Source organism: Ictalurus punctatus, chromosome 22 (assembly GCF_001660625.3).
Source record: "Ictalurus punctatus breed USDA103 chromosome 22, Coco_2.0, whole genome shotgun sequence".
NCBI classification, from domain to species: domain Eukaryota; kingdom Metazoa; phylum Chordata; class Actinopteri; order Siluriformes; family Ictaluridae; genus Ictalurus; species Ictalurus punctatus.
In genome coordinates, this window is record NC_030437.2 from 5,083,245 (window position 1) to 5,098,414 (window position 15,170).

A 15,170-nucleotide genomic window follows, 5' to 3' on the forward strand; every position below is an offset into this window, starting at 1 on the left:
AAATATTACGAAATATGATTGTTTACATTAAAATGCAAAAGTTGATGAAAAAGTGTGATAAGGTGAAAAAAGTGACATTTTATGTCTAGAAAGTGACTTTTCATCAAAAGTACAATAACAAAACTAGTTCCCATTCATTCTGTGTCCCCTTACACACTTGTGCTCTTTATCCGCTCAAAACGCTATAGAGCGAACGAGAAGGCGCTAGGAGCAAAGGAAAGTGGTTTTTCTAACAAACTCATATAATCAAGTGCACAACGTAGTCCAATTTGATTTTTTTCACATGGTTAGACATAATATAGTACTATGAAATGTTTCTGACCCAAAATATTACGAAATATGATTGTTTACATTAAAATGCAAAAGTTGATGAAAAAGTATGATAAGGTGAAAAAAGTGACATTTTATGTCTAGAAAGTGACTTTTAATCAAAAGTACAATAACAAAACTAGTTCCCATTCATTCTGTGTCCCCTTACACACTTGTGCTCTTTATCCGCTCAAAACTGTGTATGTATATATGTATATATATGTGTGTGTGTGTGTGTTTATATATATATATATATATATATATATATATAGATATATATGTATATATGTGTGTGTGTGTATATATATATATATATATATATATATATATATATATATATAGACACAGAGAATCATATATCTATCTATATTACATATACATATATGTATATATATATATATATGTAATATAGATAGATATATGATTCTCTCTCTCTCTCTCTCTCTCTCTCTCTCTCTCTCTCTCTATATATATATATATATATATATATATATATATATATATATATATATATAATGAGAGAGAGAGAGGTGTGTATATATAGAGAGAGATATGTGTATCCCTCTCTCTATATATGTGTGTGTGTGTATGTATATATATATATATATATATATATATATATATATATATATATATATATATATATATATATATATATAAAACCAATGACAACTTGATGTTTGATTGAAATCTTGGCAAATTTATTAAAAATAAAAAGCACATAAGTATTCACAGCCTTTGCCATGACACTCAAAATTGAGCTCAGGTGTATTGTTTCTTCTGGTCATCCTTGAGATGTTTTTACAACTTGTGTTTGCTTTTAGACAACCGATGTGTTTAAATCAGAGGTGCCCAAACTTTTTCCTGTGAAGGGCCAAAAACCAAACTTTTATTTATTTTAAAACCAAAGTTTTATACCAAACTGTATTATATTAAAAGTAAAGCTGCCATGGTTCCCCTTATTTATAATATTTAAAAATAAATAAATAGAAAACATTAATCTGTAATCTGCTTAACTAAGGCAGGTTTATTTTCCAAGTTTTATAGTTCAATGAAACTTACAGTACAGTGAAACCATAGAAACAATCCCATTTATAGTACAGTAGAGTTCAATGCCTAATAATTCAAGCTATAAGCAATGCATCCATATGCTTGCAATATCAGTGAGATCTAATGATAGACCTGAAGCTGGTCCTTATTTTTCAAAAGTTTTTTCCAAATTGGGCTGCAGCTGACTTACTGACAAAGTCAGGGTATTATGTAGGTGAGAGTCAGTTACTTTGCTTCTCAGTTTACACTTGTTTAAGTTCATCAAAAGTCTGCTCACAGAGGTAGGTATGCCAAACAGACAGTATCACTTGTGCCTGTTTGCACATCTTTAGGTACCTGTTTGGTGGGACAGGCTTGTTGAAGTCTGTCAAGGGAAGGGACTTGTGTTTGAGTTCTTAATCACACTGAAGCTCAATTAGTTCCATCTGAAGATCATCTCTGACTGTGTCCACACTGATGGTGAAGGGTTGAGGAAACAACACAAAGTCACGCATCACATCCACAAGCCTGATGGATTTGACACACAGCTCTACTTGATGTAAAATACAGTAGTACTTTACCACTTTCCTCCCACATTCACTGACTTTGAGACACCAAGGTGTCAAGGCCACATTTCCTCCCTACCATTGCCGGGACTCCATCAGGTGTAATATCTGCCATATTCTCCCAGTTTAATTCACTTTTTCAACACTTTCCCTCTTCTCATATATGGCATGGTGGGCCTAATCAAAAGACACCACGGGCCAACTTTGGCCCGTGGGCCCTTGTTTGGCACCTCTGGTTTAAATGTAATTTTATTTTTTCTCACTTTTAATGAATCAAGACTTTTTTTAAAATGCCTCTGGTTGAGAAACATGCAAAAGAGATACTTAAGTTTAGGAAAATCTGTAGTTTTCAAAATGATTTATAGTAAAAAAAAAAAAAAAAAAAAAAAAAAAAAAAGCATTATTGAAATGTGACATCTACAGACTAAAGCATCAAGTGGAATTGTTATAATTAGGCTCATGCCAAAATGATAACACATCCATTTGTTGGATAAGTTTCAGTACCTGCTAAAAGGCAAAGAAAAAGAAAAGTATGCTATAGTACTGATGGTATAATTCTTGAAGCTCATTCATTCAGGTGCAACAGTTGGACGTGTAATACACCCTCTTTTGTCCCCAACCAGGATGAGCAGTACGTGGTACAATACTGCCTCAATGCTTTCTGGACCACACTCACTACAGCTGAGGAGATGTTGAACTACGCTGGCAGTCGCTTCCCATCATCCCACATCCAGTCAGCTCTGGCCAAACTCGCCACCTTCTGCGGCCTCTACGGTTCAGACAAATTTAAGTATGTTTTATTAACCAGGCCTTGCGTGCATGGGCTGGGAGAAATTTTCCAAATTAAAACGCCGTCCTAAATGTCAAGACTAAAAAAAGTTTTAAGTTTGTACTGATTTGTATACTCATTTAAAGCATCTTCCAAGCTTGTGCCTGAAATAAAACGTCAGTTTTGCACAGCTTTCCACTTTCACCCCAGATCTAGTCAGCCAAGACATGCTTGGTGATGGACGTCGAACATGATGTTTGGAGTAATGTTGCTTACAATTAGTCAGTCTCATTCAATTTTGTTGATCTTATGGCTCCACTATGGCGAAACAAAATGTTGTGACATGATGTCAAGTATTATATGATATTTTTTCCCATCCCTAATCCATATTAAGTGCGTTAATGAAATTGTCTCCCTCACCATTTTTAGTGGTGTGTCCTGGATCGAACAGCAGAGATTACCTGAAAAAGATACTCGCACTTCTAAGAGAGGGGAACCTCAGCAGGGCGCAGTACCTGTGGTTCCGACACGAGGTACATCTACACACAATCTTAGACATGTATGTTACTGTCAACTAAGGATACACTGAAAATTTTAGCCACTGAAAATTTTCAGACACAAGGAGGAGGATTTGGAAGGATTTGGAGTATGATGAGCCTCGTTTGCTGCTTAAGTTCAGTAAAAAGAGTTTTTCTCCAGTTGTTCTGTTGCATACAGCATGACAAAATGAGGTCACATGCTTGTTTTAGTAGGTCAGTGGAATATAGTGTAATAATTGCAGACATATTTTGTCATATTTCAGGCAATTCAGGCATATAAAATAAATGTTTTTTGGGTTTTATGAATGGCAGTTTTGGAATTTACTTCACTAGTGATGACGTGTATTTTAGAGGTCAAGTGATAGTGGATTTTACCGATACCAGTAACGTGGTTGGGCTGAACCTGCCGCTAACCAATTAGTGAACCAAAAACAAACTCTCAATATAAAATATTTCTGAACTTTATTACAAAAATAAACAGTACTGACTGTACCATGAAAATGTACTGTACTTCTTTAAATAAGGTAAATATTAATATATATGAATGAACTATTAATAAATGTTAAATAAAAATGTAAATAAAAGATGTATGTCCAAACTGAACCAAAAAGTAGCACTCTAAATAACGAATAAAAATAGAGACCTCCAAAATGAATCAAAAGAACATTTCAAATAACACAACAAAATTAGTCAGTGACAGTTTTTACTTGGCCTCTAGAGGCCGCTCTCGTAGTATATGATGACAGCGGATCCTTCTCAGCATTAGCCGCAACCTGGAAAATCTATCGGTGTGATATTGTGCCGATAACCGATAGTTCCAGCAGTCGGGTTATCGGTACCGATTAATCTGCAAAACCGATCAATCAGTCGACCTCTAATATTTTTTTTTATCTAAATAACAGAGACCGACATCTGCTTGTGCTGAAAATTCAGTTTATAGCAAAAAAGATTCTTTTGGAAGAGTTTTGGACAAACAAGTAAAAGTAATTGCTGTGTTTTTGTAATTGCCTAGAGTAGTGTTCTAGTCTGCTCTATTTTTTTTTTTTTTTTTTTTTTTTTGCTCAAATGGGATTTTATTTTATTTTTAAAAAAGAAGCCAGACTTTACATATTTTTATGCAAATTTTTGTTCTGATTTGTTTTAAAGGATACGACCAAATCAGTTGCTATATCCATAACTAGCACTGTGTATTTGAGTTTTTAAGTCAAGTAAAGACAATGTGAATCTTTGATAATTGACTTAATTCGATCTTTTCAGGCTGAGTTTGTGAGCGAGATTAATGAGAAATCCATGCAGGCGTTGTTGAGCTCCATCCCGTCAGACGTCCCGTCTCAGGAGCTCTGTATCTGGTTAAAGGGTGTGGTGGTGCCCTTTATGTGGAGAGTGTTGCCTAAAGGACAGGTATGATATGACGGTACAATGTTAATCATGACAGCCTGCAATGTCAATGTCATACTGTATGCAGAATCTGCAGCTACATGCCTGCATTTAAAAAAAAAAAAAATGTATTCATGTGGCAGATTTTATAAGGCAAGAAGTGATTCAGACCTAGAGTTGAGAAGGAACTTTGTCCTGTGTTAATTTCCTGGAAAAGTATGCAAATTCAGAAACAATTTTTCTCCCTCTCCAATAGCATGTTGTTTTTTGTTTTTTTTTGTTATTTTTTTTTTAATGATCGTCACTGATTTTAAAAATTGAAAAATATTTTTAAAAATCTTTTCCGGATAAATTTTCAAGGCTAGAACTCTGAAACTATAGCGTACAATCACAAATACTTTATGCTTATTGCGATAATCATGAAAAACGTTTGATCATATTTTGTGTTTACACAGAGAGTCCTGGCTAAATGGTTGGAGCAGCGGACAAGAGACCTTGAGTTAACAGAGAAGGTGTGAATTATTAATTAGCGTTTCTAATAAGTTCTTTATTTGAACTCTGCAAGACGTATTATTTTGTATCTCCAATATATATCCTGAACAGAATTATTATATATCTAGAATTAGAATTATTATATATCTAGAACAGAATTATTCAAAGAAAAAAATGCTTATGACGAGTAGTATAGAGAAAGGATGAGTTTTTTCAAACAAAAAACATTAAAACCAGCATGAGATGATGTCCACAGGCAAAGACGAACCAGTCTGGAGACGTTAATGCGTAGAGCAGTGGTGACCTCCACCCATTTCTTTTTATAACACCGTGCACGTGATCGGTTGGAATTTGTTCTTTACAGGTTGAGGACTGTAACCCAGAGGAGGTGGAGCATCTGAACTCATTGGTGGCAAATCTACGCCAACTCTGTGACCTCTACATCAAATATAACTGCTGTCTCTCACTGTCTGACTTCGAGATGGTACGTGAGCGATGTATTGGTACCAACTTTTTCACTCAGAAGCTTACACTGTAGTAATACATTATTATTATTATTATTATTATTATTATTATTGTTATTATTATGGGGTTTTTTTTGTTTACATTTATTCATAATATTTTTTATTTTACCTACTAAACCACAGGTTCCCAAACCTGGTCCTTGAGTACCCACTGTCGTAGAGATTTGAGTGTTTTCCCTGTTCCCTACACACCTGATTAAACTAATCGGCTAACTAACCTTCCCTCTTTTTTCTTTTTCTATTTTTTGTTAAAACGTACAGGATAATGCCTATTCCAGGATCATTTTTGGGAACTTGTGCACTAAAATTGAGTGTGTTGTGCGTTTATTTGTTTACTGGATTTTGTCTAGTTTTCCATGTGAGCATGTCTGTGCAGTTTAAACAGGACGCTGATATTTTAGGTAGGTTCTTGGAAGGTCATGAGTTCAAATGCTGGGCCCTTGAGCAAGGCCCTTAATCCTCTACTGTTCGTTGTATAAATGACTCACTTCTGTAAGTCAACAGCATTAAGCCAAGGAGATGGGAAAGGGAGATGATTTGTGTTTGTTTTGTAGGGCAGTACGCGTAGCATGGCGTTTCTGATGCTGGATAAAGTTCTCGCACCTGAGCTGATTGCAGGTGTTGTTGAGAGCAGCGTGAGACCTTACGCTCTGGAGCACAGACTGGACCTCGATTGCATCCTGTTAGACTATATAAAGGTCCTTTTATTCTCTTTCCTCATACTTCCTTCTTACAGTGCAGTAGTATCGGGTATATACACATTCTTTCTTCCAGCTGCTATCCCCCTTTAAAAAAAAGTTCCATATATTTATTTTTTTTAAGAAATTAGCTTTTGAAACCACAAAATACTTGCAGCAGTGTGCTGTGTGAGGAAAGTGGAAGCTGCTCAAATTGTCTGATTTTTGTACCTTTTCGTTAATTGAGGTAGTTCAAATGTGAAGGTTAATAAAGGCAGGTGCACTCTGAGAGTAATTAGTAGGGCTGCACAATTAATCGGATATTGATCGTGATTACAATTTTGACTGCCCATGATTAAATTAACATGATCGACTGCAATATTGATGTTTACAGTTCAATATAGTGCCAAAACTACGGAAAAGGAGATAGCATTTTAGCACTCGAGCTGAAAGATTTACACATTAGCCGGAATGTAGCACAACATGGAGGTGAAAGCAGCGGTCTGTTTATTTAAATGTTAAAATAAAAATTTGCTGCAAAGATTTACACATTAGCAGGAATGTAGCACAACATGGAGGTGATCATTATCAGTTTGGCCATAATCGTGCAGCCCTAGTAATTAGTTAGGACTATAGATAAAAGACTTTTCCCTTCCTTTTTCAAGCGGAACCATTTGTTGTGCTGTTTTCAGGACTTGCTGGATTGCTGCAGTTCTATGATCACATCTCTGTTCACCGAGTGGGAGGCCAAAGCAGTGGCTCTGGTTCACTGTATGACTGACACAAATGTAAGCACAGCTCTTAAAACCATATGAGAGCCTTATTGTCGTAAGCGGAAAAACCTCAAATCGCTGAAACGTATCAAATTTCCTTCCTTCCTTTCTAATGACTTAATATATTTTTTCATTGCCCCCCCCAAAGACTTTATTTATATGCCGACACTTATGTGTAATCACCCGGCATGTTAATAGTATTGTGGTTTAAATGATGAATGATGAGCGAGCTTGAACGAGACCAATTACATTTGATTGACTGTAAACATCAGTAAAGCAAATATAGCTGTGTGCTGCATCTTGTCCTTCTGTGTCATTCAGCTGGTGATGGACGCCGTCCTCGCAATCATGTACAAGGCTGTGGTTCCCTGGAATCATACAATAGAGAAGCTTGTTCAACAGCATCTGGAAAAAGAGCACCCCAAGTACCTAACACAAAATGCTTATACACTAATATGGAAGCTGAGAATATACAGATTTACAATGCAGATATGTTTTTTGTTTTTTTTAATGTGTGGGACTTACTGTTGTTGCATTTATATCTCTTTACTGTTCCAGACAGGAGCTTTTGAAAGAGAGTTATCGTTTAATGGAGATGAAGAAACTTCTGAGATGTTATGGAATTCGCAACTTGACACTCTCTAACTCCAGAGAGACGATGGTTAGTCGGTTTTTTTGTTTATTTTTTTCCACCACCAGTATACAATGTGTGTACATGTTAACACCCTGTTTTATATGATTACAGACATTTAATACTCTGGTACAATCCACGTAATGTACAAGTGTAGAATCATCAACCAAGCATTATACTAATCACTGCTGCCTGTACTTAAAGTGTAAGTGTGTGTGTGTGTGTGTGTGTGTGTGTGTGTGTGTGTGTGTGTGTGTGTGTGTGCGTGTGTGTGTGTGTGTGTGTGTGTGTGTGTGTGTGTGTGTGTGTTTGAGCAGATGCTTGTAAGACATATTCTGAAACAGGACTTGGCTACCTCACTGGAAGATTCACTTAAACTCGCTGAAACCTATAAGCTCAACTCGTCTGAAATCTACTACATCTACTGCATTCAGCTTTTGGAAAAGAATGAGGTACATTTATCAGCACATTTTCTTGTGCGATTATCAGCACACACAGCAGGCTTTGTGTGGATTTAAAAAAATATTATTATTATAATGCCTGGAATCATCCTAGATGCATCCAAGCAAACGTGTTCAGAGACCAAAAGCTTCAAATTCTAAAAGTGTTATATACTTGTTTATCATCAGAGCAGAGCCGAAGTGGGACTCATTATCAGCCCTGGAGTTTCATGCCTTAGACCAGCCCACTTTAGTTCACGACTGACTATTTAAAAATAATGTAATTAAAACCTCAGTATATAAGTCTGCAATAGTGCACTGTTCTCTACAGCCTTGTAATTCATTGTATTTTTTAAAAAAGTCATCATTTTCAATTCAGTGCAAATACAGTAATCTAAGTGTTGCTTCACAGTAAAGATTTATTTAACAACAGTATTCTTTACAACAACACAATATAATGTTTAAAAGTATCAGAATCTATTTTCTGTAAAAAATAAAAATAAAAAAAACAGTGTTAATAAATATCTAAACGTTAAAATGAAAAAAATATCAAATAAATACAAACAAAATAAAATGTATTGCAATAAAATTAAATAATGAAGAATAAAATAAAATGTATTGCACTTTCTAATGACACCATCATAACTTTATCCTTTGCATACGGTAAGGAAACGGCTGCTTTACAACTTCAACACAAATATGAGAATATTAGTTAAAGGGTAAATCTCCAACACTATTCTTTAAAACATCACAATGTCCTTTTCTGCAATATCTGTATATATACTGTACAAAATTGTTCAGAATTCCAATCCTTAAACACAAATAAAGAAGAAAACTTTTTTAAAAAATGTATTGCACTGTTCTCTGCAAGAATTCTTTTCACAGTATAACTTTCTAATATTGGCTTCATCTCTTTTTCCTCTGCATAAATGTAGCTTCAAGGAAACATGGCCAACATTAATAAATGCCTGAGCAATACACTGGTTTCTGCAACTTTGATTATCACAGTGTCATTGTCCAAAGACATGAGAATTTCAATCCTTTGGTGAATGCGTTTCCAGTCTTTCATGCCTCCCTTTATGAAAGGGCCATCACTTACCAAAGGTGCAAATGCCAAACAGAACAGAACAGTACAGAGATTTTTTTTCACAGTAAGTCAGCCACTTGCAGTTTGTTCCATCTTGGCTATTGAAAACCTTTGGTATAGGAACATTTGGCATTTGTTGAGGATGATAAGAAAAAAATGTACATCTTGTGACTGAGGTCGAGCAAAGTGATCAAAACTATCAACAGAATCATCTTCATCTGCCTTGTTCCTTGTGGTTCTGGGTTCTGCAGCTGAATTGTTGCCTCTGTTATCGTCCCTGAGTAGACTCTGCTCTCCCTTTCACACTTCCTTCTGTATCCCTAGACTCGAGTGCACCTTAATCACAATAAAAAGCATTCTGTAAGCTTTAAAATATTTGACATGGAAAGCACATTTTAATTTAAACTACTAAAATATCCAAATGGTAAAATATGGCAGCTTATTTCATATGACTTTTATCCTATACCCTTTCAATCATGGGCTTTGTATATTTAGGCTACTATCCTTTGATAAAAAACATAATGGGTCATTAACACTTGGAAAGTTGTTATAGGCTTATTGTAACTAATGTGATCATGTTTGCTTATTCACACACTGTGGTACAACCTGTGGTTAACCTGTGTCTTCCACAGTGAGGGCATCATTCTCCTGCATAGGCCTACAACTGGGGCCTTGCTCTGCTTCTGACACTAAATCAAATTTTACAAATTGTCATATTTCTCTCCACAAATCTCCCCTTTTTAAAAAGCTTTCTGATCAAGTCTAGTCAGCTTCACTAAAGAAGTGCTGAATCATTTGGTATCATTCATTATCTCAGGGCATTATTGAGAAGGTGTAGCTTACACCATACTCTTCATTAATATTAATTCTTCTAATTCTTATATTCACTCAATGAGCAATGGAGGCTGCTGCTTCTGAAGAGCTACGAGAAAAAAGTTTGATACATAAACATGAATGGTGGTTTGCAGACAACGTTGTTTTGCATGGCTGCTGGCATCTTGCAAAGCTCCTAACTATCTTAACGTTAGCTTACCAGTCATCTCATCGTCCTGATTTGGTGTGCTGGTGGAAAAACTGCTCAGTTTTGTACATTTGGCCGCGTCAGTTTGAAGAGCTTTCTTTTTTTTTTTTTTAAATCTTGCCTTTTTCAATGCCGCCTTTGGGCTTTCTATTATCCATTTATAAACATCAACAACAAGCACCACTGAAGTTTAGAAGTTATGTTTCTTTTTTAACAAGGTGTCACTGTCGGGGGAGTCAAAAGATAATTACGTCATCATTAAACTGCAGGCTTCACTCTTTGAGTTGGCTGCGGTAAAATAATAAATAAAAAGAGTGGGGCTGTGGTAAAATGGTGCAGTCAGCCTAGGAACATTATCTATATTTCAACCCAGTGCCATGACAACACCGGCCCTCGCGGCCCAAAAAACAGACCGGCCCACTGGGAATTCTCCCGGCTCTCCCGGTGCTCCCGATTAGCCAATTCAGGCCTGCATCAGATTAGAAATGAAACCCAACATTATGGGGTGAACAAAAGCTGAGTGTTTTTGTGAATTTATTTTATGAAAGATCAAAAGGCTAAACAATAAAGGCAAATTTTTACAGCGTTCTTTGTTCATATTTACCAAGAGTGCCAATATTAGTGGAGGGCGCTGTAGAGATCGACTGATTTAATTGGTTCTACCGATATTTCCCCTGATATTTAAGCATTTGTTTCGTAATCGTATTGGTTTTATAATATCGGATCCACTGATAGACAGCGCCGTCTTGTGGGGGTTTTGTGTGCAGGACCACCATTGCAGCACTGCATGTGGTGTTTTTATTTTTTATTTTTAGATTTGTTAGAACAATTTTTTATGTGCTTTTATTTGTTTTACTTGTTTACGTACCTCATCAAAGCTTTTATTTAAATAAAAAAAAGACACTTTAGTAACAGTGCACTTTATTTTTTATTTTTTGCACTCTTTCAGACCCCACTATTTTATTGGTGTATAAATAAGAGTTGTTTTATTTTGTATGTGAGGAGGAAGTGAAATTGACAAAATTGTTCTAAATAAAACAGTTTGTTCAGCCCAGTGGTCATTGTGTCAAAAATGGAAGTAAAACAGTAAATAAATATCAGTTCTGAATATCGGATATCGGGCGCATAAATATGCAGATACTCGGTATCGGTTAAAAAAAAAATCCGTATCGGTCAATCGTATATATCTAGGAAGATTTTTTTAATACGCAAGTCTTCTTATATTTGCAGACGGACAGGTGTATATCCGGGCTGAAAAAGCTGCCACCTGCTGAGGCAGAACTCGTAATTGAACGACTGGCGTGCTGGGCAAGACTCCAACTGCAATACAAGGAGCCGTTCACTGAGGTTGTATCTGATTGGCTTGTACAAGGCTTGTAGTTATTTTTGTGCAGTTTAGTTAAAGCTGCTTTTCCTTTGCAGCTTAGGAAACTACAGATGCAGGTCGCCCAGACAATGGTAGATGCACTGAAGTATCTGCAGCGCATTCAGAGAGGTGATGGTTCTCTCCAGGACTAGGGCATAGTTGTTTTTGTTTTTTTATATTATAAATGTACTAATAAAGAAATTACTTATAACCTCTTTAAATTCACTTGATACACGTTAATATGTTCAAAGCCATTTTTTTTAAACTTTCTCACAGACGATGCCTTGAAGAGAATGGATTGTGAGAACAACTTGAAAATGTTCACAGCCATTGCTCACTTGCAGGTACTTCATCATCTCAAGTAGATTTGACTTTTCAGTATTTGAAATATGAATGCAAAAAAAAAAAATTCCTTATGCATGCACCTCAGGAGGACTTTGACATCTTCTTGACCCCCGAGGAGTATGAAGATCCAGCAGTGAGGAGGCAGTTCAGTCAGCAGCTTATCACCGCATACGAGAACACACGAGCGTGGCATCATTCGAGGAAGAAGCACCCGGACAAATCGAACTCTAAAGAGCCAGAGACCAAGGCCAAAGCAGCAGTGGTTAATGACCCTGATGGTAAAACTAGAACGCTGTCCACTGAGGCTGGACTTCATCGTCTGGCCCGACACCTTGAGAGGACTGAGCAGGAGCTGTGGGCAGACCTGGCAGATCGAGCTTTAGAAGCTGAGAATGTAGAGAAAGCCCTTAAAATCCTCAGGTATTAACAGTGAGACACTACAGGTGTTTTCGCAACTTTTAGTCCGTTTGAACGGAACCTGGTGTGTTTTTCCCCCACGGTGCAATTCATTAGTACGGGTACGAGCACAGTAATCTTACCAAGAGTTAACGGAGTCGGCCCACTTCCAAATAAACTCCATTTCTATTTGATTCTGAATCAACTTGGCTGCTTGATGTGAACAAATATGTGCATTTTGGTTTTTTTTTTTTTATTATTATTTTTTATAAATACATTTTTTGTAGCTGTGAACTGGTAAACTGAGCCACGATGCACGAAATCATCATTCAGTATAGTTGAACAAAAACGAAAATAAATGCTGGATGTGATTATACAAATGTTTTTTAAAAAATATATTTGTCTAATATTTTATTTTGTCGCATCAGGAAACGTTTGTTTTCCTTTTTTCATCGCCGTATTTCCGGCCAATGGAAAGTATGAAAGTGCCTTTTTTTTTTTTTATTATTTAAATGAGGAATGCAGCCTTTGTCAGCCCATCCCATGAAGGACTGTTCCAAAATTGTTAACGTAAGGTTTGTTTATCAAGTGAGCTCTTTGAAGGGCTTGTAGCCTGTATACATAATTCCTCAAGAATATTATATAAACCATGGAATCTTTTGAAACCGTGTTGTAGCTTCTTGCATAAATGTGTAGTCATGTACATGTCCACTTGCCTTTGACTTAAGTGACCCGGAAGATTAAGAAGTTTTAACAGCTACACCCCCCCTCCCCCGCCGCCTCCCTTTTTTCAGTGAACTCTACCAGCACCATCCCAACTCGAGCACAGGTCGAGTGCTTTTCAGCACAGCACGGCGTCTCTGTCAGATGCTGGAGGACAAAGTCCCCATGGTGCTGCCCGAAAGAGTAAACCTCCCAGCTCTCATCCACAAACTGGCCTGTCAGGCCATCACCATCTGCCATGCCGGTACCTATACCTTCATTTTTACTCAAAAATGCATTTTTATCAATCAAGTAGAAATGTTTTCATATTCTTCTGTAGATCTGCTGCTCGACTGTGTGGAACTGTGCAAAAGCACCAGAGATGCCGCTGAGGTGTACTGTCAGTGTCAGATCGACGACTACGGTTTTGTTGTAAAGGTACAGTTCTGGCTTCTACCACGTTTGTGTTTTATGTCTGTATGTTTATTAATCTGTTCTTTAGCACGCACTTTATTTTGGACTCTACCTAAAGGATGCGGTACCGAGTGGGGAGGACGACGCCTACACAGAGACCAGTGTTCAGGACATGTTTAACGAGGACTGCATCGTGCTGGACCCGGTCTCAGTGCTCCCAGTGCAGTATAAAATCACTGCCAGTCTCCTGCCTCTCACGGGTACCTGCACGCCGCCTCTGTATAAAACCAATGCCGATCTCAGTTGTACAAATACGTATGACTAAACTATTGTGGATTATTATATACAGACTGAAATATTGTCATTTCTGTTTTTCGTTGCTTTCTAGATTCACCGTTTTATCCCCTGGGCTGCTCGTGCTTGTCGTTTTGTGCTCTTCAGGAAGGTGATTTATATATTTCATGCCAAATGAACTTTTCTCTTTATTAAGATTGCTTTATAAATGTTGCCCATCTGTATGTCACTAGAAGCCAGTCATGCTGTTCCCTCTCAGATATAAACAAGATTTACTTACTGACTTATCAGTCCCTCTAGGATTTAGCGATTTTTGCAACCATCACAGAAATTAACTGCAAAATCGAGGAAACTCTCCAATAACATTGGGAGGAGCTTGCATTTTTTTCAAAATCACAGCCTCCTTCGATTCATGTGCATCGAAGATGAGTACAGGTCTCAGTAAAAGGTCAAACATCACTACGGGAGTCTGTGCAAAACAATTTTGTGCACTTGCAGTTTCGCCAATTAAAAAAAAAGTGCAAAAGATGCAGCAAAATCAAACATTTTTGGCTGCAACAATAATAATAAAAAAAACAACAACAAACAAAACCTGTGAAACCCTGTACAGACTTACGCCACTACTACATTATTCCACATAATAGTTTTGGTTCCTACACTTTGGTGAGAACACAAGACAGGAACTTATCCTGGGCTGTTTTCCTCCAGCAGAGTTCCACACACCTTTTATATCCTTCAGTTCGCTGATTCAATGTTTTGCAGACACCGACTACGTTCGGCCGTTGCTGGGCCCCGTGGCCACCATGCTGCAGAGTCTGCAGGAGTGCAGTCAGCTAGAGCTGGCCCTAAGGCTGCTGCTGGAGTCATACGGCAGCATTTTACAGCACTTTGTCTCCAACAACATGGACCTCAGTTTGAGCAGGAAGGTGCGATCTTTTCTAAATCTAATTCACTGAAACGTGAATTATCGTACTCGAAAAGGCTTTCTTTTGGGAGTGTAAAATGGTCATTCATACCCCCAGGATAAATATTGACTCTTGCATTACAATGTTTCTAATTCATCAGCGTAATAATGAGACTACATTATTTGCTTCATGAGGCTTTGAGTCTATATATTAAAGGCCCCCCCCCCCCCCCCCCCCCAGCTTCATGCCAACAGTCGGTTATTACGAGATAAGCAGACTCTTGAGGCAATCGAGAAGACTGCTCTCTCTTCTATCAACATGGTTGTGGTGTCTTTATTACAGAAGGTGAGCATATGAATTCTTAATATTCAAACAATATTAATATTCAGTTTGGGAATAAGATTAAACTGTCAAAACAATCCTTCAGTAAATAATCTATTTAACCAAGGGGTTAAATAAATGCATCAAAAACAGTTAACCCTTTTTAATTAGAGAAATTTGACCATGGACTATT

The 15,170-nt window shown here is 37.0% G+C and overlaps 1 pseudogene; it reads left to right on the plus strand.

Moving 5' to 3' along the window:
- The window catches only part of LOC108261868 (kinetochore-associated protein 1-like), a 106,761-nt pseudogene that overhangs the window by 89,376 nt on the left and 2,215 nt on the right, over window positions 1-15,170 (plus strand).